The sequence below is a fragment of the Gracilinanus agilis genome, chromosome 1 (genome assembly GCF_016433145.1).
Source record: "Gracilinanus agilis isolate LMUSP501 chromosome 1, AgileGrace, whole genome shotgun sequence".
In the NCBI taxonomy this organism is placed as follows: Eukaryota; Metazoa; Chordata; class Mammalia; order Didelphimorphia; family Didelphidae; genus Gracilinanus; species Gracilinanus agilis.
This window is the reverse complement of record NC_058130.1, coordinates 564,062,862-564,088,700: the sequence shown is the minus strand read 5'-3', so window position 1 is coordinate 564,088,700 and position 25,839 is coordinate 564,062,862. Positions and strand designations below refer to the sequence as shown.

Here is a 25,839-nt window from a genome sequence, read left to right as displayed (position 1 = left end):
AAGCCATCACCAGTCATCTTGACTTTTGTCTGGCAATTGGACTTAAATAACTCTGGAAGGGATAATGTGGCTGAGAATTTTTGCAACTCTGCCTCACTTAAATTCAATCAACATGCAAGCCAAGATACCATTCTTTAAAAATGAAGGACCTACAACAACAACAATAATAATAATAACACCTAGTAAATGATCTATTTGAATATCTCAGGATGAAATGATACAGGACTAGATCAATAGGAGCCCTACAAACATGTTTTACATACAACAACAATCAGAGAAAGGGAGAAAGCCTTTCTTGGAGGCAGAATGCTCTCAATGAGGAACTCCTCCTTAAGTACATTAGTATATTAAAATTATACCTTTTTCAGTTCCCCCTTCTAATTAGTATAGTAAGTTATTAAATAACTAATATAAAGTAACAATACCAAGAAATAAGATTGTACTTAGGGACTACCCTGTAGATTAAAGGGGCATGACAGTTATATGCAAACAGTTTTATAAATTAACTAGTCACATGCTGAGACTTCATCCTAAATCAAGGGAAGCCATCTTATTATAAGAGTTCTTTGGTCCTTCTAATTGCCCTTGTTCTGTAAACTTCAGAGAAACTTCAGATGTCTGCAGTAAGACCAGCACAGCACCATGTGTTGCTGATAACTTTGAGATGAGGGATATTTCATCAATCAATGCTCAAGTATTGCTCGTAATTTGGTGATGAAGTAACTGTGTAATTGAACTAATCCCAAATTGGTACTGAAAAGAGTTAGTCTGTCTCCCACCAAAATAATGAGACCTCAAACTTCCATGGCACCCCTCTACCCCAGCCCTCTTTCATTTGCTACAACTATTGTAGGTCCATCAACTCTGAGTGTTCCCAACTTCATCCATGGTTATATAAGTGACATCATGTGTCCCTTCCCTTCCCATTCTCTTCCCCACACTGCCTACTTGCCTTCACTGTTTCCATGCTAACCTCCTCCATTCTCACCTCCTACCAACTGCCTCCACTTCTGTACTTTCTATAACTCATTAAATTGTAATTGAAGCATTACTCCCCACTTGCTGTCATTGTAGTCTTTCCTGATGAGTATCCAAAGAATTTAGCATTCCTATCCCCCACTCAGTTTAGAGGAACCCCCTTTTTGGTTCAATTCTCTCATTTCATAATTAATTAGCAATTCAATTAGGTAACTACTCTGTGACTTTTTGTTTTACTGATTTCCCTGAGGTTACTGTGTCTGAGTGACTTACCCAGAATTACATGGCTAGTATATATTGGTGTCTAGACCCGAAACTCAATCTTCCTGGCTCTTAGACCAGCTTTTGACCTGCTATATTAAGCTGCTTCTCTCTCTCATTCTTTCCATGCTAAATAACATATTCATGCTAAATAAATAATGTTTACTATTTAATATTGACTGCTTCATCTATAACAAAATACACTCTACACATACAGCCTGATCTAATTCACCTACTGCTATAGTCCAGTCATGCCAGAGTTGTCTGCTTATTCATCCAGATCCTGACATCATTCACTTCCAACTTCACATCAATATTAAATCTCCTCCACTGATTGCTTCCACAGCAGTGAAGGCTATGGAAGGAATTTCCCCATCATCTGTAGGATCAATAGCTTATATAGCCTACACTTAGGATCCTCCACTTACCCAGCAGCTATATAACTCTTTCTCTTCTAGGTGTGCATCATCCTACTTTCAAGAAATAAGACTATAAAGTCAGGTGTAAAGGTAGCATATTCTTGGAGGCAATAGAGCCCTTCCACTATTCAAGAGATCCACTTGCTATAAAAGAGTATTCTTGAGTCATAGAAAATAAACACAATACTTTAATACATCTAAAACCATGCAAAAGGGTGCCAATTATATCAAGGTACTTCTGAAAGGGACAAGTACTCTGTTATGAAGAATTGGACCCTACAGAAAAGCCTGCACTTGTTCAATTTGCTTTTTTTCTTCACCAGAGCATCTAGCTATTGCTTCTTATTGCATTTATATGACACTTCTTTTTGCCTTTCTTCTGCTTATCTTGTTTAATGGTAACTCACCTTCTTCTACACAAACATTGAACTAATATACTCTGTAATTACCTATCTCCAACCCCAATGTTGTCAGGCTAGCTTTTATGTCTTGGCTGCATTCTTGGGCAGCAAATATCAATATGTTCGAACTAACCCTGAATATTCTGGCCCAGCAAACCATCCCCACCCTTTCAGCACCAACCAATAACGTTTTTCCAGGCACAAAGAATTTCAGAAAGGATGGAACTGGGATACTTCCAAGGTCCAGTCAAGTCTCCTGCCTATTGTAGCAATCCATTTAATAATACTCTGGACAGAGGGTCATCCAGTCTCTTTAGAATAAGTACAGTGAAAGGCAAATCATTAGATCATAAAAGACCATATTTCATAATTTTAGACAGTTCAACTTATTAGAAACTTCTTCCTTATATATCAGTGTTGGTCTAGGGAGGGTCAAGCAATTCACAGAAAATATTTCCCTACTCCTGACTCACCTATTCCTCCTTTTTTTCTAATTATATCTCTAGGAATAGTTATCAAATCAATTCTAACATTTCTGGAAAAGATATATCTGTTTTTCTATGATACTCATTGCACCCTCTGTTCAAAACATTCCTCCTTGATCACCACTCACTTATAGATATTTGGAATTTAAGCATCATGAGGGCAGGTAATATTTTGTTTGTATTCGTATGCCTAGCATAGAGTAAATATTTACTGTGAATTTCATCTTTCATTCATTTATTCATTCATTCTATAGAACCTTTCATTCAGAAATTAGAAATTGCCTAATTGCAGAATAAGAAACTGTTCAAGATGAAAGGGCCATTAGGAAAAAATCTAGTCCAGATCCTGTTTGAATAACCCAAGGAAAGACCATCTTTATGCCCTTTCATTTTCTTCTCAAAAGTGGATAATAGTGGAAATTTATTTCACATATATTTAGTGAGAGTTCAATATGGGAAAACAAGCATAGAACATTCCTTTAAGTGATTCCTTTAGGATGCAGATCTATCCAGATAATTCGAATTCAATGATGTTAGTCCTGGATATCTCTATAGAAGGCCATGGCAAAAGCACCTATTTGATCAACCTATTTTGCAACAGGTTTCTGATTGTTTCTTCCCAAGTCATCTTTGCAATGCTGCCTTGAAATCATTCTGAGTTCTGCCCTCTCTCTGACTGCTTATCAATTTGCTATGGTCCATCCACAAGAATCCTACATATGGTAAGGCTCCCTCCTTCGAAAAAAACCCTATACAACTTCTTTGCACCCCATTTTCCAGAGGGATTTCCCTGATAAAATTTCTTCACTCCACCTCCGGTGAAACCTGATTGGCTTTGGCTTCTCTGACCCAGCTTTGAGGTGCTGGGCACAAAATTGCCTAAGCTACAGGGCACCAGACCTTTTAGATTTAGTAGGTGCCTGAGATGGAGAGAGTTGTTATGTTCTGATGATTGATGACTAGACATGTTTCCAGATGGAGGCAGAAGAGGAGGGGGAGCCTGAGTTCCACTCTCTCCTTGTTTTGAATCCCTGCTGTGTGAGGTTAAAACAAACTCCCTCCTTTGTTAAATGTCCTGTTATTCACCCATACCTTATTTTGTTCCAACATAGAACCTGAACTAGGAGAGCACTGACTTTACAGCCATACATGCAATATCAACAATCCTGATCTCAGTCCTCTGAAAGCTTTCATTCACTATGTTCTGCTCATTAGAACTTGAAAAGGAGAAAAGGGAAATTTCATCAGTTTCTCTCATTTACTTGCTTTATACAAGGTGTTGCAGTACATGAAGCCATGGGTCTGGAGTCAGTAAGACCTGAGTTGAAATTTGTTTCAGACACTTATTAGCTGCATATGTTGCCTGGGAAAATCACTGACAACATATGTGATGATCCATATATGTGGATTCTTTACCTCTTCAAATGTTTGTGAGGACAATAACTCCTCATTTCTATTTTTGGGGCTTCTTCTTGGTAATTTTGAAATATCAATATTTGATTATTTTGTGGGTTCTCTCCATTTACTTTGTATCGTGTTTATGATTTCTCTAGGCCATGTTTCAATTTTGCTTTGGTCTTTCCATGCTTGTCTTCTTTTACTACATTTGTTATTTCTTTCAACATAGCAGTATTCCCATCTTTTACATCTTTGCTTGTTTGCTGTGTGAGATTTGAACTTAGGGTTTTATTAATTTGTATTTCTCTTATAATTAATCATTTCAAATGAAGAGTATGCCTTTAAAATATTAATAGATATTAATGTGTCAATATGATCTGCCCCTAAGTTTAGTTATTAGCAATTTGGTGGGGGACTCCTAGAGAAAATTTCTTACTTAACTTGAAAGAATTACTCCAGTGGTAGAAATTTAATGATCAAGATTATTTCAGAGCAAATGAGGCTTTGGTCCCTCTTTAACTGAGATTATGCATTCTGCTTGACCCATTAAGTCCATCTTTGGTCAGTCATTCGCTTCTTAAGATTTAGAAGGTAATATCTTTAATAATACTTGCAAATTTCCTCCCATATTATCTGGGATTTTAATGTAACAGTTAAACTTAAAAAAATCTATTTCTGCACCAACATATTCAAATTTACCAGAGAGAAAAATTTAAGAGGCGAGAGATCAGAAATCATTTCTAAAGTAAACATAGACACATAACAATTCAGGGAAATTTGGTTTTATCTCACCTGTTATGGTGCTATCCTGTCCTCCTTTGAATTAAGTTCCCTTTCCTCTATTCACAATGAAGAGGTCAGCTTATTTTCACCAGGTAGTTCAAAGAGAACTCTGTAATAGACCTTTGGCGTTTTCACTCACTCCTAAGAAGAATACTACCTAACAAATAGTATACTTTAAATTACATTTTACCTGCTGTGAAGAAATGTGTACTTCTACAATAAAATATGTTTTCATTTGGAAGTTGTCAGTTCCTCAAAGGTAAAATTACAAGGCATTGTTTCAGATATAGATAGATAGAGATATACACATACATCTATGTGTGTGTGTGTGTGTGTGTGTGTGTGTGTGTGCGTGTGTGTGTGTGTAGTTCTTGTTGTTTTCAAGTGCATAGGTGTTAGAAGGAGGATGAAAGTAGTTCAAAAAAGATCATCTTTGAACCAAGTCAGAAATAGCACAGATACATCTTGGAAAGGAGTCAGATTTCTTTTATTTGTCATGGCATTTTATCCCCAAATCAAGTTAATGCTTTGAATATAGGAAACCAATCATAATAATTGGAAAGTTACCATTATGTCTCAATTCTCAGAGAAGCCATTTCATAAAATATAAATGAATAAGACAAATACAAGGCATGCCTGCATAATACCTTCTGAATATGGCAATAAAATATTTCGTTGTAACTTATGTTTACAATGAATGCAAGTTCCTTGGAGACAGGTATTGCTTTTGTTTTGTCTTTCAAATCCAAATGCCAAGCACGGTGTCTGGCACATAAGAGACACATAATGAGTCCTTGTTGAATGCATGAATGAATAAATGACCTGGATGCTCCTTTTATTTTCTAAATGTAAAAAAAGTCTATTTAGTTCATTAATTTTCTTAAAATGTGTTTAGAAGACATATGTTCTTGGGGATATTGTTTTCCTTTGAGAACTGCTTCACTTATGTCTTAGAAATTTTGGTATGCCATCTCATCATTATCTTTCTCTTTCACATAATTATTAAAGATTTCTATGATTTGTTCTTTGACCCACTCATTCAAGATGTCATTATTAAATTTCTATTTAGGTTTTTATCTTCTAATTGCATTTCCTTTTTTAATTACCATTTTTGAGTTATACATTCTGTAAAGTATATGTTAAATATCTTTTAAACATTTATTTATATTTTCTATGCGATCTAGCATATGCTATATTTTTGCAAGGGTGCATGTGATATGGAAGGAAATATATACATATATATAAATATATATAACTTGTTTTGATTTAGAAAGTGTTATATGTTTTAAGCTTCCTATTTTCTAATAATTTATTCAGTTCTATAGTTTCTTTTTAGTTTCTTTTTATGCTAATATATACTCTGTTTTTTAAAATATAATATCAACATATCAGAGTAAGCAAATCAGAAGGATACTAGCAACTATTCCATTAAATCATAGTTTGAAAAATACTGGAATTTTTAGGAGAAAAGAAGTCTGGCAGAGAAGGGAAGAGGATAATAGTTGCTTTCATGTATTTGGAGGTATATAAAATAGATGAAAGCATAGACTTCATTTTGTTGATCCCATAGCAATACCTAGAAATTGAAAAAAGGAAAATTTGTGTTTTTTTTTAAGTAAAAGTGTTAACAGCTACGAATCATCCAAAGTGGAATAGTCTACTCTGATTTGAAGAAGTTTCTCCTTCACTGGAAGTTATCAAACAAAGATGAGATGATCACTTAATGAATATGTTATAGAAGTTATTCTTGCCTGCTTATGTATTTGACTGCAGGACCTATAGTGTGTTTTGTACAACTCTGAGATCCTGGGAGTCTATGAGTTAGTAACCTTTGTTTTCCCCTTTAGAAAATGTAGTACTATTATGAAAAAAAATCAATATATTGTAGTAGATTAAGAATTGGACTGATAATTAGGAAAACAGGTTCAGATTTTACTTCTGACTCATGACTGTGTGATCTTGGACAAGTCACTTCTATTTACCTATTTTAGACAATTTTTTTATAAGACTAAGGCACATGGGAGATACTTACTTCCACTGATGAAAGGAATTTCTTTAGCAGTAATTTTTCTGTTACTTTGAAGTCAAAAGCTCAGTCTTTGCCAGCTTAGTGATATGGCGCATAGAACTTGCAGTCAGGAAAACCTATTTCAAATCCAGTCTCAGATACTTACTCTCTCTATGACCCTGAAAAAGTCATTTAATTTCTGTATGCCTCAGTTTCCTTTATAATAATAGTATCTACCTCCCAGAGTTAATATTAGGGTCAAATGATATAATCATTGTAAAAGCACTTGACAATAAGTGCTATACAAATATTATTATTGTTGTTGCTTATTGTTATTCCTATCCTAGCATAGTTTTCAGTTTTGAACCACCTTTATTTAAACATGAATTCAGAAGTGCTTAACTTGTATACTGAAGTTTTCCAATTCTCTTAATTAGTCCCCATTTTGACCAGCTGCATTTTGTTACCAACAAACAGGAAGACAGCTAACCAGAAGTACATTTGTGGTTGTGAAAGAGATTCAAGTTTTTTCACCAGGATCAGAGGCTGAAATGAATTATCTTAATTAAAGAAGACACTAAGTACCAGAACTTTTCTGGGTAGGTACTGTGTCTATGACATAGAAGGAAAGAGTTAAGGATTTTAAAATAATTTGCATTTAAATACAAAGCTTCATTTAGTAGTCTTAACCTGAATTTTTAACAGCTATAGAAAACAAACAAAAACCAAAACTTTATACTGTTTGAACTCTACATCATTGTCTTAAAAAATCATGGCATTTAGAGCAGGAAGGTACCTCAAAGATGATCTAGCCAATTACACAGGAGGAATTATGGTATAATGGAAAAATGCTGAACATTTAGCCATAGTAACAGAATAAGAATCCTAGTCCTGGCCCCTATTCACCACACGAAGGCTAAATTTTTGTCCAAGGTCAAATCAGTAATAAATAGGGTCTTTAATGGTTTTTGAAATTATTTGCATGTATATACATATATATGTATGTGTATATATAGGTACACACATCTATGTATTCACACATGCTTCTGTATACTGAATTGCTATTAACTCAAGGTACTCCCTAACCTTTTTGGCTATTAAAGAATCAAAAAGTCCATGTATTGACAAGGGGCTGCTCATGAGCCATATTTACCTCTTGAATGATAATAGTGCATTTATCCTGGGACTATATATTTGACAGAGAAAACTCCAGTTTGGAATCAAGATGCTGGAAAATTTCAAGGAATGACTAATCCATTACTTTACTAAGACAAAAAAGTCTTTGTCTATTTTAAATACAACAAAAGCCCAGTTCCATTCCTTATTATGTCATAATCCCTTTATGACCCTTAAAGACATCTCTTCTTTCTAACCTTTGTGTGGAAATTCATGCTTCCTCATTTCTTAGGGAAGACAGTCATTTTTGGTGCGTTTTATAAGCTCATCTCCACTAATATCCCACTCTGATAACTTATTCTGGAGTGGAATTCTAAGCATGTGCAGTTAAACTATGGTAAATTCAAACAAACTAGAAAGACTTTTGATAACAATCCAATATATACTCTATCTCTTTCAGAGGATCCACCTAGCTAGTGGGAGAGACATATGGAGAAAAGTTATCCTTCACATAATGATTTTCCTTCTTGTTTTATCTGAAGCAATTGAACAGAACTATCTACCAATGAACAGAGAGAGGATTGAAACTGGATTGGCAAAGAGAATAATAGTAATGATGAAATCATGGATCCTTAGAATTTTGAACTTTTTTTTATTCAAGCAGTGGTCATCCTGGATAAAGGTTATATATGTTTCAGGGAGCAAAAAGGATTAAAAACAATGTTCTGACACACAAGTTGAATGACCTCTGTTATAGTAATTCCATAGTCACAAACACAACTTTGTCATGTCACTTGGCATAGAAAGAACAATGAACCCTGAGTGATTGGAAGATTAAATGTGAATACATTGACCCAGATGCCATATTCTAGCGAATAGGGCAACTACCTCCACCAGCCAGTTTATTCTTGGTAAACCTCCGATTTATAGTTTTATCTTGTAAAGCCTTGTTTAAAGAAAATTATTTTTATTATTCTCTGGTGGTAGGGATATGTGAGGAAGGGTTGTTTTTTAAATTCAGATCCTTGTTGTACCTTGCAAGAAGTCCCAGAAGACCTAAAGTAACTGAAAACTCTTCACTGGCAAGTTGGGAAGTAAATGCAAGTATTTTCTAGTTTGGAAACATGGGAGATATAATTACTAGCCTGTTTCAATCATCAGTAAAACTAGCACTTTAGTGAACAATTAAATTAACATGTTTTTAAAAAAATCAGTTTGCATTTTTAAAAGACAGATTTTTTAAAATCTTAAATCTTGTGTCTGTCATCTCAATTGTTTCTTGAAATGTCTGGGGTTTTCACAGTGATAGGATACTGTCAGGTGCCTGTGACCTACTTGTTCAGAAGCCAGGGCCCTCAAGGTTGAAAATGGGAATAGAGACAGAGAACTGTAGGAATGTGAAGGTCCCAGGGGATGTTTCAGTCAAGGAAATAAGGCTGTTAAGACATGGAATAAATATGCAAACCAGACCAATGAAGAGAGAAAAGGACATGGCTTGCAGGAAGTAGCCAGCAAAGTGATTATCAGTAATTAAGAAAGTAACTAATAAAATGCCTTACTAAGATTAATGAAGAACCCACTGTGAAGAAAAGTCCTTTTGCTTTTTGAATTTTCTATAATAGTCCTTTCCCCTACATAAAAATTTTAAAAATAATAACAAAACCAGACAGCTCATTTTGTGTCTGCATGTGCAAAGCTCTCTGCCAGGTATTTTGAGGGTACATATAAGTTAGAAACAATTCCACTTAGTGAGCTGAGACCTCTAAGTGTAAAAATAAAGATAACACACATTCAAGGCAATATATGGTAAGTGCTAAATGATCAATAGAAACAATAAGTGCTAAAGAGTTCAGAGAAAGCAAAGATCACAGTAAGATGCAGGTTCAGCGAAAGCTTCCAGGAAGAAGTGGAACTTGACCTAGGTCTTAAAGGCACCAGCCTAACAGAGAGCAGGGGGAGATTTCATTTCCATGAAGCTGTAATAATATAAGCAAAGACTCAAAAATAGCTTGAAGACCCAGGATAGAAATCTTTGCCGATTTATAGAATTTGAACTTTATCATTTAGCCAATTGGATGCTATACCTTTTCTGACTGTACATATCTATCATTAAAAAAAAGTCCCTGGCATACAACTCCAAAATATGTTTATTCATTTATTATATACATATACTACTGTGCTGATATAGTATGAGCATTAATTATAAAACAAATGAAAAACATAAATTAAGCAAAGTTATCTAAAGACAAAACTCTCAATATTTAAATTTATAATTCATTTATTTGTCAATAAAGTCTTTTTGTCTTCATTAAAATGATTACTACTAAGTAATTATTGTCTCAAATTACTACACCAAGGAAAGTGTGCTACCATCCTACTTGGTAGGGGTGGGTAAGAGAAGGAAATAATGGCAGTGGTTCAAGGCCCTCCATGGTACCCACGGTAGATGCTTTTATGGGCACCGAGGCCATGGTTAGGTTATAGTTAATCTGAGAGTTCCATGACTAGTTCAGAAGATGGAAAGTATGATGGACATTTTTATAATGATAGTAGGGGTCCTAGTTGAGGGAGTATTGGTACATAGTGGATGAAAGTTGAAATTGTTTGTGTTTCAGACAAGCCTTATGATTGGCTATCATTAGAAAAATGGGAGACAAGCTATCTCATTTTCTGATGGGTTGATCACATACATCTGAAGGTCAAGACATTGTCTATACTTTTGGGAAATTGATGTGGTCAGCTGAGAAGCTTTGAAAGTTTTTGAGCAGAGCTGTCAGAAAATCAATCTGGCTTCCGTGTGGATTGTGGAGGGAGGAATGAAGGCAAGGACAGCCAACATTTACCTATGTATATTTATTCCTTCTTCAAGAGGGACTTTTATTCCTTCTAGGAGGGGAAGCAGGAAGTTATGGCTGGAGTCTATCATTCTTATATGAGAGAGAGAGAGAGGTAGAGAGAGAGAGAGATAGAGAGAGAGAGAGAGAGAGAGAGAGACCAAGATAGAGAGAGAGTATGGGGATGGAGAATATCCATATGCACCTTTAAATACTGTTCATCCAGGGGAAATAATCAGGTTCTATCTAATTTCTGATTGCTTTGTCATTTTGAGTAGAAGGGGGGACCCCAAGCTCTCTATATATTTCTTAAACCCCCTCTACCCAATATTAATTATACAACGAAAACACATGAAACAAATAGCAAAGGAATCCATTTATCCAAATGATTGCAAAACAGAAGTTAGAGAAGTTATGTATGGAAGTATATTTGCCAGACAATATAATATGAAAGATCTTTTCCATTGGGAATGATGTAACTCAGCTTAACTAAGGGAAAAATGTAGCCTGGATCTCACCCTAGAGGAAATGTCCTGAAGTCTCTAAAGTAGCAAAGAGGGAATAGGGGCATAATAGAGGCAGCCAGCTCTTCTTGTCTTCCAAGAATCTTTCATTTTAGCAACCCAAAGTGTGGTTTGTTCACATTAGAGGAAAACCTGATACTTAGTCCCAAAAGTGTGATTGAAAAATGAAGCTCAAAGTCTTTCAGCAATTCTCCTTTACCCTCCATCAATATGGAGAGAATCTCATATGAATAGGCTTTGGTACAGGTATTATAATTACCAGGGAGAATTTGATGTCCTGAAATTACATTAGCCTTATACTATAAGTTTTAGTTAAATAAAAACAAAAAAAAAAAAGAAAAGAAACAACTTCAAAATGACAATTTAAACCAGTGATTCCCCAAGTGGGTGCCACCGCCCCCTGGTGGTTGCTGCAGCAATCCAGGGAAGCGGTGATGGCCACAGGAGCATTTAGGGGCAGTGAATAACTGTAAGAGGCTGGTGATAGTATGTGACAGGGGCCGCTAATTAATATTTTTTCTGGAAAGGGGACAGTAGGCCAAAAAAGTTTGGAAACCACTGATTTAAACAAAAAGAACCTGATGATTAGGTTGCTGTAGTGAAAGAGCTAAAGAAAGATCTCTGGTTGTAGAGTCAGAAGGTCTAGATTCAAGTTCTAACTGCAGCTTAGTAGCTATATGCCCTTGCAAAAATCATTTCTCAATTTCCTCATCCGTAAATTAAAGACTATACAGGCCTTCTCAGCATTAAAATGCTATGATCCTAATGTGGATGAAACATACACACCAGTTACTCCTAAAACACTGACTTAGTTATGTCTACTTGCTACAGCTAGTATTTGTCAGAATCTCTATTTAATAGATGGAAAGTATGTTAAGTATTAGCACCAAAGTTACTACATGGGAGTAAGAGAGGGTACTGCATTTTGGGGTTATCTTAAAGGATAAAATATCTCAGTTTAGATGGAGGAGAAATATATATGAAAAGAGATCACCTACTAAAATCAAAGACCCAATGGTTTAGAAAACTCATTCTGCAAAAAAAAAATTGAATTGAGAACTAGAAAAGTACTCCAGGAAGTATCCAATCTGTCTGGCTCAAGTCTACCTACCTAGGCAGTGGCTGAGGTCTCCTCATCTCCAGTTAGCCTACCATGATAGCTAAAAGTGTGGTCATATTGAACACTCAGGTTAAATACCTTCTTATCTCCATTTGTGTATTCACAACATATATGTCCATGATTACTTTTGAGATAATCAAAAGAAGGTAATGTTGACCCAAAAGTAGGTAGAGGTTGTGCCACTAATTGGTCCTGTAAACTTGAGCAATCACTTCAACTTTCATTTCCCCCTTTTTGCCCTTTTCTTTATGTAACTGCAAAATGATGGAAATTAGAGGATTTTTCAAGTATTGGTCAGTTCTAACATTGTGAGGTTGGTAAAATGAGCTTTAAAAACACTTATTTGATTCAATATGGTACTATAAAATATAGTCACTTTGCTATTTTTCTATATGTGAAATCACAATTCCTTTGCCATCCCTCAAATATTTTTAGCAGCCAATTAATAATTCCACCTATTCTTTTCTATCTTTTATTAATGCAATGGACCTCAACCTCATGCCAACATTCTAGTAGGAGCCTGGTCTATGTATGCATGAGCTGAAAACTCTTCATACAGGCCCAAGTCAACAAATATTTATTAAATGCCTGCCTCATGTTAGGCACTGTGCTAAGTACTGGAATTAACATATAATAAAGCCTTGACTTCAGGACAGACTCACCTCCTTAACCTGTCTTATAAGTCTCAGCGGTAAAGTAATAAAAGCATGATGTGTAGATAAGGCATAAAATACTCCACTTGAGAATGTGAAGGGAGAACTGTGCTGCTAAATTTACTTTAAATCACAGGCTCATCGGCCAACGTTCCCCCTAGTGATCTATTTCTCCTTAATTAAAATATTTCCTAATTAAGGTAATTTCTCTCTTTCTACCTTAAATACAGTAAAGGGGTAAGCACTAATGAGAATATTGTGATTCCCAGGAAAAGCGGCTTACATTTAATTTCCTGTCCTCTAGTTTTAAGCATTTCTCGTTTCCACTTTTTTCTTAGTGTTTTTTTCACTAAAAACTACTGCCCTTGATATTCTCCTAGAGTAGTTACAAAATATTCTTTTCCTAGGAGAGACTAGAAAATAAAAATAGGAACATGAAAGTGAAATAAAATTGCTTATGTGGTTCTTATTTGTGCCATTTATTAGATGATGTCTCTCTCTATCCCCCCAAATACCCTTCTTCACACCTCTCATAATTAACATTGCATTCCTAAGGATTCATTCATTTGGTTTTATGCTTCTTAACTTCTGTACAAATGCATTCTCCTCCTCCATCTCCAATAACATAATTTATTAAACTTTTTCAATCTTAATGGTGCGGTTTCGGAGAGCTTTTCTTATGAGAAAATGTTTATATGAGAAGGTTGGTAAAAGCACAAGGATGTTAGTTACTAACCTCGAAGATGCTGGCAAGGTAGTCAGAATCCCAGAAGACAAAATGTTTCTACCCCCAAACCTTTACCTAGGGACACTGTGAGTAAAACGTTTCTTTCCCAATTTTTTTTAGATTTTCTTTTTACCTTTATTGAATGATATTGCTTGGTTTGGAGGATCATTAATCAGAATTTCCCCAGGTACTGTTAGCTTGTAGTTTGATGCCTGATCAATCAAAGATATACCTGATTTTGCACTATTTAGGATATTTCAAAACCTTTTATAATCTAAGATTTCCTAGCAAAAGGAAACCAAAAAAAATGAATATAAGGCATCATTACTGAATGGTATTTTCTAAGAAAAGCAAATGGCAATTTAATTTACCATTGTAATTGGCATGGGGAATTACAGTTCAATTTTTAAAATTATTTTTATTCTACTTTATTATGAAGGACATCAGGAGGGAGTAAGCACAGTAAGGGCAGTGTTGTACAATGTAAATAACACTTGGTGTGAAGTTAGAGAATCTGGGTTCAAATATCTCCTCTGTTACTTCCCCTGTACCTTTGGGCAAGTCATTGCACTTCTCTGGATCTCACTTTCCTTTGTTGTAAAATGAAGGACTTGGACAAGATGGCCTCTAATGTCCTTTTACTGGCTCCCTATGATCCTATGATAACGTATCACTATTATTTCCAGGAGTCTCTCAATAAAAGAGGTGCCATGTTTTCATGCCAACTACAGGTGGAAAGGCCAATACTCAGGGCTGCTTAGAGAATGGTGTTTTAGCAATCAAGATCACAAGATTTTTCAAGCATAAAACAAGCAATCTGAGGTCTCCAGGTGCTGATTTTACTTTTGTGATTATATCCCTAAGGTGCAGTATACTGCCCAGAATACAAAAAGTGCTCAATACATGTTCATCAAATGAATAAATGAATATATTCATGCCCGACCAAAGCCAATACCCAATTGCATGGTGAAATCCACCCCCTCTGGATACAAATTTAATTCCTGTATCTAATTAGCCATATAATAAAATGCATGCCACCATTCCTCACAGGGGACAGATCAGGGTACCAATTGTTCCATTCAAAGCTTCAACTCCTCTTGGAAATAACACAGAACACATGTTCCTTTAACAGTGGTCCAGTAGCATCTACTGATGGCTCGTTATTATTATTATCACTACAGTCATACCTCTGCAACTTTGCATAGTTGGTTCTCTGTGTCTGGAATGTTCTCCTTCTTTCTAATCATTATCTAGAGAATCTTCAGTTTACTTTGAAGCATAATTCAGAGCCGTGCCCTTAAATGAAGTCTTCCCTTAAAGCCTCCTGCTATTGTTATCACTTTCCTCTCTTTAATTTTCCGTATGTGTGGCATTTACTTTTCAAAGTGTGTGTTTATACCCTCTGGTAGAATCCAAGATCCTTTTCATTTTTGTATTACTAGGACAGCACTTTACACAGAGTAGGCGCTAAATTAAAGTGGGTTGAATTGAATTGAATTGAATTTCAAAGGAAAAAGCAAAAAATATATAGTCTAGTAAAATAGACACAGCTATATTTGAATTTAATATCCTCTCTCCTGGGGACTAGGCAGCTACTTAGATTTTGCATTTGTGGTTTATCCCACCATCTGCTATTCAAATGTTTTCCATTAACCATGGCCACCAGTGGTTTAACCTTTCTGTTTCTTTCAAATATTTCATTGACAGAAGGGAAAGAAAAAAAAACCCTAGAAGTAGGGTAGACATATAAAGCCCATTTTGAGGCCTGTATTTTGTAGCTAATAGATCTGTCATCAATTAAATGGGGGCATGTGTTAGCTGAGTTGTATGACCAAATACATTTCTGTGATCCGAATCCATCCATCTATATTGCTAAAAGGCCATTAAATAGCTTCCTAAGATATTTTATTATCACTGAGCTGTAAAATTTAACAGCAGAGCCAACACTGGCTGAAGTTGATGTCTTAAGGGAGAAAGGGACAATATGCAGGATTTAAAGCTTAACCAACAAGACATCTAGAAGTAGAAAATGAATGCTTTGGCATGAACCTTTGTTAGTTAAAGGTGAAATCACAGCTGAATAAAAAGACTCTTCCTTCATAAAAAAACAGTTGTGGGACATATTTTAAATCCAAATGTTCATTTCTTCTTTCATAAAGGCAGGCACTTAATGTAAATTTACTCTATACTCTCAGCTTTAACTGAGAAAGAGCAAGAACTGTATTGCAAATCAGAATTCTTCACATGGTATTTTCCTTTCATTTATTTATGGGAAATGCAAAAGATATGTGTTGTCAGAACAAAATATTCTTATTTTTAACACCCCAACTCAATTACAGTCTTTAGAGTTATTGAAAAAAATTTCACGGGCTTAAAAGGAGTAAAGAGAGGCATGAATTGTTTGTCATAGTTGCATACATGAACACAAACACACAAACACTAATTGTTCTCAAAATTATATGACATATTTCCACATAACCTAATAGTTAGAGCTAAGCACAATTACATTTCTTGGTCCCCAAGCATTATTCTTTACTTCTTTGATATAGCATTGTATAACATTAATGCATTTATCCTGTGAATCTTAACTAATAGTTTCATGCTTATTGTTGTCATTCTCATTTGTTTCCCACCTAGTCTTTCATCCTGTCATATCAAAGAAGGGCAACTATAGGATAAAGTCACTAATTAAAAGAAAAACAGGAGCTACTGAGATTTTAAAAATGAAATTTATATTTATAAACATTTTTTATTTTTTACATGTAGACATAATTTTAAATAATCATTATCTGACATTTTGTGATCTATTTTCTCTTCTGCCATCCTTTTCTTCCCCTGTCCTTGAGACAGCAGGAAATATGAGAGATTACACATATGCTATCATGCAAAACATATTTCCATATTTGTTAGGATGTGAAAGAAGACACATATCGCTTATACGAGAAAAAAATTCATGAAGGAAGTAAAGTGAAAAATGGTATGTTTCAATCTTCATTCAGACTCCATCAGTTCTTTCTATGGTGACGGATAGCCTTTTCCATCACTAGTCTCTTGGAGTTGTTTTAGATCCTTAAATGGCTGATATTAGTTAAGCCTTCCACGACTGATCATTGTTCATTATTGCTATTATTGTGTACAACATTCTCCTGGTTCTGCTCATTTTATTTTACATCACATAATATAAGCCTTTCTAGGTTGTGTTTATCCTGTTTATCATCATCCCTTATGGCACAATATTGCAATCATATACCTCAACTTGTTCAGCCATTTCTCAACTGATAGGCATCCCTTCAGTTTCCAATCCTTTGCCACCATAAAAAGAGCAGCTATAAATATTTTCATACTAGTAGATCCTTTCCTCTATGTTTGATCTCCTTGGGATAGAGGCCTAGCAATGTCTTAACTGGGTCAAAGGTATGCACAGTTTTATGACACTTTGGGTGCATAAACATATACACACACACACACACACACACACATATATATATTCATATATATATATATATATATATCAACAACTTCTCCAGGAATATATATATATATATTTATATACATATATAAATTTATTCATTCATTCATTCATTCATTCATTTGTTTGTGTGTTTGTTTTTACCACAAAGATATGTTTGTGCAGTTGGTGAGGGGAAGTTTTGGTAACTTCAGTGATGTGACTAAGAGAATGATAGTATCCTACAGACTTGTGGGCCTGATCACCTGGGATTTGGTCAGGTTACACTTGAACTATGATTAAGTTCAGCCTCCTCATTATTGAGCCCCTGACTCTCTTCACAACTAACTTACACCAAGAATTCTGAGAAGAGTTGCATTGCCTGTGAGAAAGGGCTAGAAGAAGACCCTTGTTGAGGTTGCTGGGAGAAAATCCATGAACAGGAATCCATTCCTTTCTCTCATATTCCTACTTGTAGAAGTGATAACACAATTTATCTTTGGAATGCATCCTCTTCATAATTAGGTTATTATTACATTTGAGCAATAAACTAAGTATGCAAATGATACCAAGCTATAATCTTTCTCTCCCTCTAGCAAAACTTACCCATTTTCAAAGTCTACCTTGAATACTGCCTATCTGATGAAATGTTTCCTGATGCCCCTAATTTATAAATTATCACTCTTCCTTAATTCAATTGAAATTACTCTCTCCAAAAATACCAAATATATCTTAATTGGCCAAAATGATGGGTATTTCTTGTCCTCATACTCCTTGATCTATCTGCTATTTAGACCCTTGTGACCACCATTTCTTCCTTGATTTTCTCTCTTCATTTTCTTGACACTATCATCTTATTGTTCTAACTCTCATACTGCTTTTCTATCTCCTTTGAAGCCTTATCATCAAATTCATACTCGCTGTCTACAGATTTTCCCCAAGTTCATGCCCAAGACCCTCTTCTCTTCTCCCTTCACACAGTCTCTTGGTTACTTCATTATGTTCTATGGATTTCACATCACCTCTATGCAGATAACTCCCACATTTATATATACAGCCTGATATATCTTAAATTCAACATTTATAAAACTGAATTCTTCTTTCTCCCCAAGCCCTTTGTAAAATGAAAATATTGGAAGTAGTATCCAAACCAAACTGATTTTATTATGATCATATGTCTCACATAAATCTGTGGTCTACAAACATCCCCAGTACAGTCTGAGACCCAACTCTTTAGCTTGACAGATATTTATATCTTATGCAACAGTTAGAATATGCAAATCCCCCTCAAAAAGAGGGGCTAGGTGTTTTTTCACTTTGAGAATAGGGCAACCTTAACTTTGTTGCCCTAAAAAGGAGACAACTGTACTTTCTATTGAAGAAGGTCCAGCATCTGAATTCCTTCCTTGAAGAAAGTCAGAGTTGATCATATATCTATTCTAATAGGGCAGTTGATGTAGTCATCTGTTTCACATATTCTGAAAATGAGAGTTGCCAAAATTATTCTGTGGCTTTAAAGTCAACAGAGATATAGCTTAATAGCCTAAAAAATTCCTGGACACTTTTCAGGATGCTGAAGGCAATCTCTCCTTGGAAAGGTACCATGGGGAAATTATTATATATTTACATAAATATATCATTATTATTTATTATATTCATGATATGATTATTGATTATCATACACAGTTATTCAGTGAATTAATAACTGGGAATATTTCTTGTTATTAAATCTATAATTACAACTTATCATCATAATACGGTGTACCTATCAGGATCACAAGCAGGGAATATAAAGTTACTAGGCAATTAATATAAAGCTACTTGATTAAGTTTTCCTTTATACCTAATCTGTTTCAGAATCCCCCCTTTCTGTCAATGCCACCACATCTTTCCCACATATTTCCAGGTCTATTATCTTTGCTTTTTTCCTGTTTCTTCATATTTTCTTACCCCAATCAATAGCCACATCTAACCCTTTGTCTTTCTCATACAGCTACCATTTTATTTTTATTTTTTTAATTTTATTTTTTAGAAAAATTTTCCATGGTTGCATGATTCATGTTTTTACTTTTCCATTCATCCCCCTACAGCTACCATTTTAGACCATGCTAATATATTATTGCAGTAGCATCCTATGTGTTCTCCCTGCTTCATGCCACACGTCATATTCATCATTGTACATGTTTTTATCAAAGTGATTTTCCTGGAGCATACATGACTCTACTTAATGCTTTATACTATCATCCTGTTACCTCCAGGATAAATGATAAAATTCTCCATTTAGTTTTTAAAGTTCTATACAACCTGACCTGAACCTATCTTTCCAGATGATTGGACATTATCCTTCTTCATTCCCTGTGCAAGCTAGCCAACTGACCTTCTCTCTATTCCTTATCTCTCTGGGCCTCTTTTCACTACATCTCTCACCTCTTTGCCTTTACATGTACTATACCACATTCCAGGAACACACTTCTTCCTTTCCTATGTTTCATAGAATCCCTCTTCCTTAATACCTAGCTTTTGCACCTTTTTCTGCATGATGTCTTTCCTGTGATTTTCAGACCTGACATCTTCCTCCTGATCAAGTGCTAGTGATCCCCCCTATAAAGCCATGGACCTATATAGGTATCGGTGTATATGTTTTATTCATTCCCTTTATTTTTATGGGTTATGTGCTTGTGTATGTATATGTGCGCCCCCATAGAATACAAAGGCCTGGGGGATAGTTGTTTCATTTTTTAAAACTTTTATTCCAGTATATAACAAAATGCCTTGCATGTAATAGATGTTCAATTAGTATTTGTTGATTCATTGTTAGAAGAGAAAAGAATATATAAATATAATTGCATGCATGTATATATATATACACACATATATATATAGATAATATATGTTCTACATGTATAAATAGTGCATATGTATACATATATAACCATACTCACACACATATATATACATATATAAATATGCACATATAAAGATATGCATAATACCTTTATTAGAGAAATAGAAAGCACATCCCAATCATCTTTTTATTCCCTGCAGTGTAAACCATAATATAAATACTCCATAAGTATTTGTTGAATTGAAGAGCTCATTCAATTTTTTTTAACTTAAGAATTTTTCAAGCTTTAATATGAATATGTGGGAAGTAGCTATATTTCCATAACCCAGTTGCTATAGTTTCTTAAACCACATAGAAGCTGTTTTATATAGCACGCAGTAACCACAGTTTTCAGAATTAGAAAGTTCAAGGATTTTTTAATTTGTTTCATAAACTTCAGTCCTTTTTGAACCAAATCAAAAGTTCATTTCTTTGTTATCACTATCATTAATCAGAAAACTAAAGGGGGCATTTGATTCATTTTTACAGTGTTAATTTTGCCAGTTTTGATTAAGTGTAGTCTTTATCTTTATAACATAAATATAATATAAATTTCACATAACTGGATTAAATAAGTATATGGAGAACTGATTAATATATATATATATACATATACATGTATGTATAAGTTTTTCTAGATTATACTGATAGAAAAGTGTTTGATAATAATATGAACCTGGAAAGGTAAGAGAAATTATCCTAGATGATGAGGATTAGGAGAGTTGGATGTCAAATTATGGAAGGAATACTTTTTTTCAGTGTTGGGGGAAAATTTTATTTAAAAAATGGAAGTCAAAGTGGGACAATGTTGCCTAAGTATCTAAAATAAAGTTTGGTAGAATTCTGTGGCACTGTATGCCAATCATTTTGGGGACATCAGAAGTTGACCCAGTATTCTTAGTGGCCAGGTACAAATAGAGTGGGACAACATGGTAGCATTTCATCTTCCATTAAGCTATAAGAAAATAGAAATAGTTGAGAAGAGTAACTGATTTGGTGTCATACTTCAAATATCAGAATGAAAGATATATTTGAAAAAGAAAAAAGCTAGAAATAGGTAACTTTTTGAGAGAAAATTTTTGCAACAGTATCCTTAGAAAGAGCAGAAGATTGGATTTAGCAAATATCATTTTAGTAGTAATGAAAAAAAGGAAAAATGTGGCATAATTGAGCAATGGAGCAGATATAGAAGACAAAGGATCAAAAGAATCAGATGTTACCTAAAATTGCAAGTTGTTATGATGAAATTTAGTAAGAAGTTTAATTGAAATGGAAAGACTTAGCATCTTATATTTTATGTTTCATGGGTTTGCATGGTTAAATAATTCACATGCCAATTTTTTTTGATTCATAAATAGATATTAGAAAGAAAAATAAACAGTTAATAGACTGATAGATTAGTAGATAGGTAGATAGATAGATAGATATGCAGTGGTTGACTTATGATAGAAATAGAGAAAGAATACTTTTTACCCTATATATGCCTTTTTTCTCCTCCCAAGAGAGCCATTCTTTAGAATAAGGAATAAAAATGATAGAAAAAGTAATTCTGCTAAACTAAAAACAACACAATAGATAATGCTGTCTTCATAGTTTCACATTCATGTTCTATCTTCTCAATAATAGCCACTAGCACCCAAAAAAGGAGAAAATACATTCATGTAATTTATTTGGGGGCTGTTCAGACATTATAATTTCACAATATTCAGATTCATGTTTTGTCTTTCCACTTAATTTGTGGTAGTAATTGGGTATGTTGTTGTCTTAATCTTGCTCTTACATCACTCACCATTAAAGCATCTGCATCTTGCCACACTCCTCTGCATTCATCATATTAATTATTTAGTATAACCCAGTTGTGTTCCACTACACCCATGTAGCCCACCTTATTTAGGCATTCTATAAATGATGCACATCTATTTTGTTTCTCATTCTTCATTATTACAGGAATATTTTGTTTACAATGGAAACTTTCTTTTTATCCTACACCTCTTTATTACATAACAGAAGGATCTCTGGGTTAAAAGTATAGTGATTTTTAATTTTTTGTCACTCAGCATAATGCCAAATTCCTTTCCAATTTTTTTCTCAAAAATGTGCATTTGGTTACATGATATGTTCTTAGTTGTAGTGGCCCTCAAGAAGTACATCCTGTCTATTGCTAGACTTTGTGTTTAGGTAGCACCTGCCATTTTTAGAACTCTCTGAACAATACCTGTGAGAAGTCAATACTATCTCCAAGTTCAAGATGAGCTGCTGGAGCAGTAAGATTATATCTTGTTTAATATATGAGATTTTGACTTTTAGAGAGTAGTAGAATATTTTGTTGCATCATTTCTGAAGAAATGTTGGGGCAGATTTGAAAAAGAGAGATAGCTTAGAGGCAAATTGTTCCAGGTATCAATTACAGAAAGATAAGTGATACTGATAGTAAGAGTTAGTTCCTTCAGAGTTGGTAGAAAAGGGTCATCTCTAGGAAAACAGTAAAACAAAACTTCATTCATTATTTACATTTATAATCTCATTCTTTTTAAATTTATCAGTATTCTGGAAAAATATTAAAAGTAAAACAAACAAAAATTTAAGTTATTTTCATTACATCAGTCTACTGCACATCTTCAAATATTGTAGAAGCTTAATAAATTCATTTTGTTGATATGAACAATTTTCTTTTACTTTACCTTGCCTTATTCTGTCCTAATCTGATCACATCTGGAATATTATATTCAGTTTATTCACTGATATTTGAAAACTATTCATGTCATATGATGAGCAATTGAAGGAACTAAGAATGCTTAGTGCAGAGAAGAAAAACCTTGGGCAGTATGATATCTTGGAATATTGAAGGGCTTTGAAGGGATCTTTGTGAATCTAGAAAGAAGAACTTCTTAGCAATGAGAAAAAGTGCAAAAAAGCAGATTTATATTTTATGAAAGTGTAACTCTCAATCACTATTATGTTTTTGCTTATGATATAGATAGAAAAAATGTGCCAAGGTTATAGAAATTCTCTCTCTGAAGGTATAGTAATGAAATACCTTGTAATGATGTCTCCAGTTAGGGGGCAAAAAAATCTAGTAATGGACTTGGAGATTGAGTTCCTAACCTTGCACTTGGAAAGATCATTCTTTCCTCTGTGACTTCTAAAGCTGTCTCCACCCATGGGCCTCAAACAAAGGGACACCAGGGAAAATAAGGATAGGTTCAATCTTGGTTTGAGAAACAAGATTAGATCTGTGAAATGCAGTCCTTTACAGAATTTTCTTTTAAAAAAACACAATTAGATATTGGTGCCAGTTGAATTCAGATGAGGTAAGGCAAGAGGCCCAGTAAGAACCACGAGTTTCTTTTACTTGTTTACTACAGTAAACCTTCAAGTTAAAAAAAATATAAGCAAAATAAAACAAGCAACAAAAACAGTGACTCTGTTTTGAGGTCCCCTCTCAATATTTTATATGGAATATTAGATTTGAAGGAAGGAAATACAAATGTTACTGCCTTGTGTGGGTGTCCCTGCTACCATCTTCTTCCCTAGTGTCTTTTGTCTATTTCTAGAGATTCTCAAAATTTCAAATATTTTCAAAAATTACAAATAATCTCACTCTAGACTCTTTTTAAAAAAATACCCTTACTTTCTGTTTTAAAATCAATTCTATGTATTTGTTCCAAAGCAGAAGAGTAGTAGGCAATGGGGGTCAAGTTACTTGCATAGCTAGAAAGTCTCTGAGGCCACATTTAAACCAAGGATCTCCCATCTCTGGGCCAGCTCTCAATCCACTGAGCCATCTAGCTGTCCCCTACTCTCTACTTTTTGTCTTTATTTAGCTTTATTCTCATGCTGGGAAGGAATAGGATTGCTGTGGATTTTGTCAGAGTTCTTATATTTGAGGGGAAAAGAAAGAATAAAAGCAAAGACATTTTTAACCAATTAGATATGTCCCAAAGTGGGATGTAGGCTACATCTCAGGGTGATGGGATCCTCTCACTGGGCATCTATGCAGTCACTACCTGCCAAGTTTCTTCTAGTGGAAATATATTTCAGATATGTATTCCCAGAAGTTAACTGTTAAGATACTTTCTAACCTCAAACTTTTCAAAGAGAGCTACTTTAGAGTACGATAGGAAAGAGAACAAAAATGATAATTACACAATTAAAATCCTCCATGGAATCTCTGAACATAGAAATATGACTGGAATATTGTTAATAAGGAAATTTCTAAACCCCCTCAAATTATATACTTTGTTTTTCAAAAGTCCACATATTCTGCAAAGATTAATGCTACATGGAGGAGGGAATAGAAGCAATAAAGGGCCAAGGAAAAATACCTGGAAACTAACTACAGCAATAAGAATTGAGATACAAAAGAAAAAATTAATTTTAAATGAAGAACTCTAGTAGGGTAAAAATAAAGATGAAGGGAATAAATAAACAAAGGAAGCAATGCTGCAGATGTTATCAAGAGAGAAGGGAGAGCACAGCAAGAAAACAATAAATAGTCCAGAGGAAGTAAGTGTAGGAGGAGAGAGAAATGAGTAGAGAGTACTTTGTACTTAACTTTAAAATAGAAAATCAAGAAGTTTTAACAGGATCATATTGACCAGATATGCAGGTGAGTCTTGAGGGCAGAGAAATGCAGAAAGGGTTGGGTGGCAGTAAAAATGGCTTTGATCAAGGATTTGACAAATAAATAGGATATAGTACTAGTCAGAGAGCCTGACATTTCTGAGGGAAGAAGTTTCCTTCTCAAAATAGCTGCAGTAAATAACTTGCTCTTGTCACATTCTTCAGAATTGTTTTCTGATAAAAAAAATATCACCTGAAAATATTTTGCCTGACTGGACATGTTAATCTATATCAAATTATTTACTTTTCATGAAGGAATGAGAGGAAAGAAGATAGGAGGAAGAGAATTTGGAACTCAAAACTTTAAAATGAAGAATGTGAAAGAATTTGTTTACATGTAATTGAGAAAAAATCTAAAAATATCACCTGAAGTATTGTTTTACAAAAAAAAATCTCCTTATTGAAGTTGGCAAAACAACAACAACAACAACAACAAAAACATATATACCAAAAGCTAAGTATATTTGGAAATTGGATGTCATTTAATTCTCTTTTCTGATTGTTTTTCCCTTTTTGACACAGGAATAGCTACAAGTACAACAACTGTTTTTGAACATTCTATTCTGATGATGGGATTGCTATTACCAGTTTTAGTCCAGAAGCTGTCTGCCTCTACCAAACAATCTTTTCTGGCATTTTTATAAAACATAGTAATACGCAGAAATAGAATAGATTTAAAATCAGTATTTCTTTTAAAATGATATTTAATAATAAGTAGTCTAATAATCATTGTAGAGGGCAGTTATTTGTGGGGCAATATTGGTCATTTTTAACAAAACCAAATTACATTGCCTTGAATGTTTTTCAAGAAACAATTTGCATAACTTATGTGGGCATGGCTGAGCGAGGTGTGATAGAAGAATGAATGCAGAGGATGATGGAAAGAGCTTTTAGGACCTTTCCTTCTAAACATTAATTAGCCATGCTTATCAATATGCAAGAATTGCAATCAAAGAGACTGAACAAAAACTAAGCAGGCATGTTCCACTGTGCCTACTCTTCTCAACAATGTTCTTTTACCTGAGAGACCAGATACTTCAGCCTTCTGAATTGTGCTTCTTTGTCCTGAAACATCAAATTTTTCACATTAATTTCAGTGGACATTTCAGCTGTCTCTATAGTTTGTCTTTCTCCTTTTCTTTCTTGCTTTTTCTTTGTGAGCAAACTCTCAAGACAT

The 25,839-nt window shown here is 34.4% G+C and overlaps 1 pseudogene; it reads left to right on the top strand.

Annotated features, from left to right (window-relative positions):
• The window catches only part of LOC123254202, a 55,472-nt pseudogene that overhangs the window by 18,983 nt on the left and 10,650 nt on the right, over window positions 1-25,839 (top strand).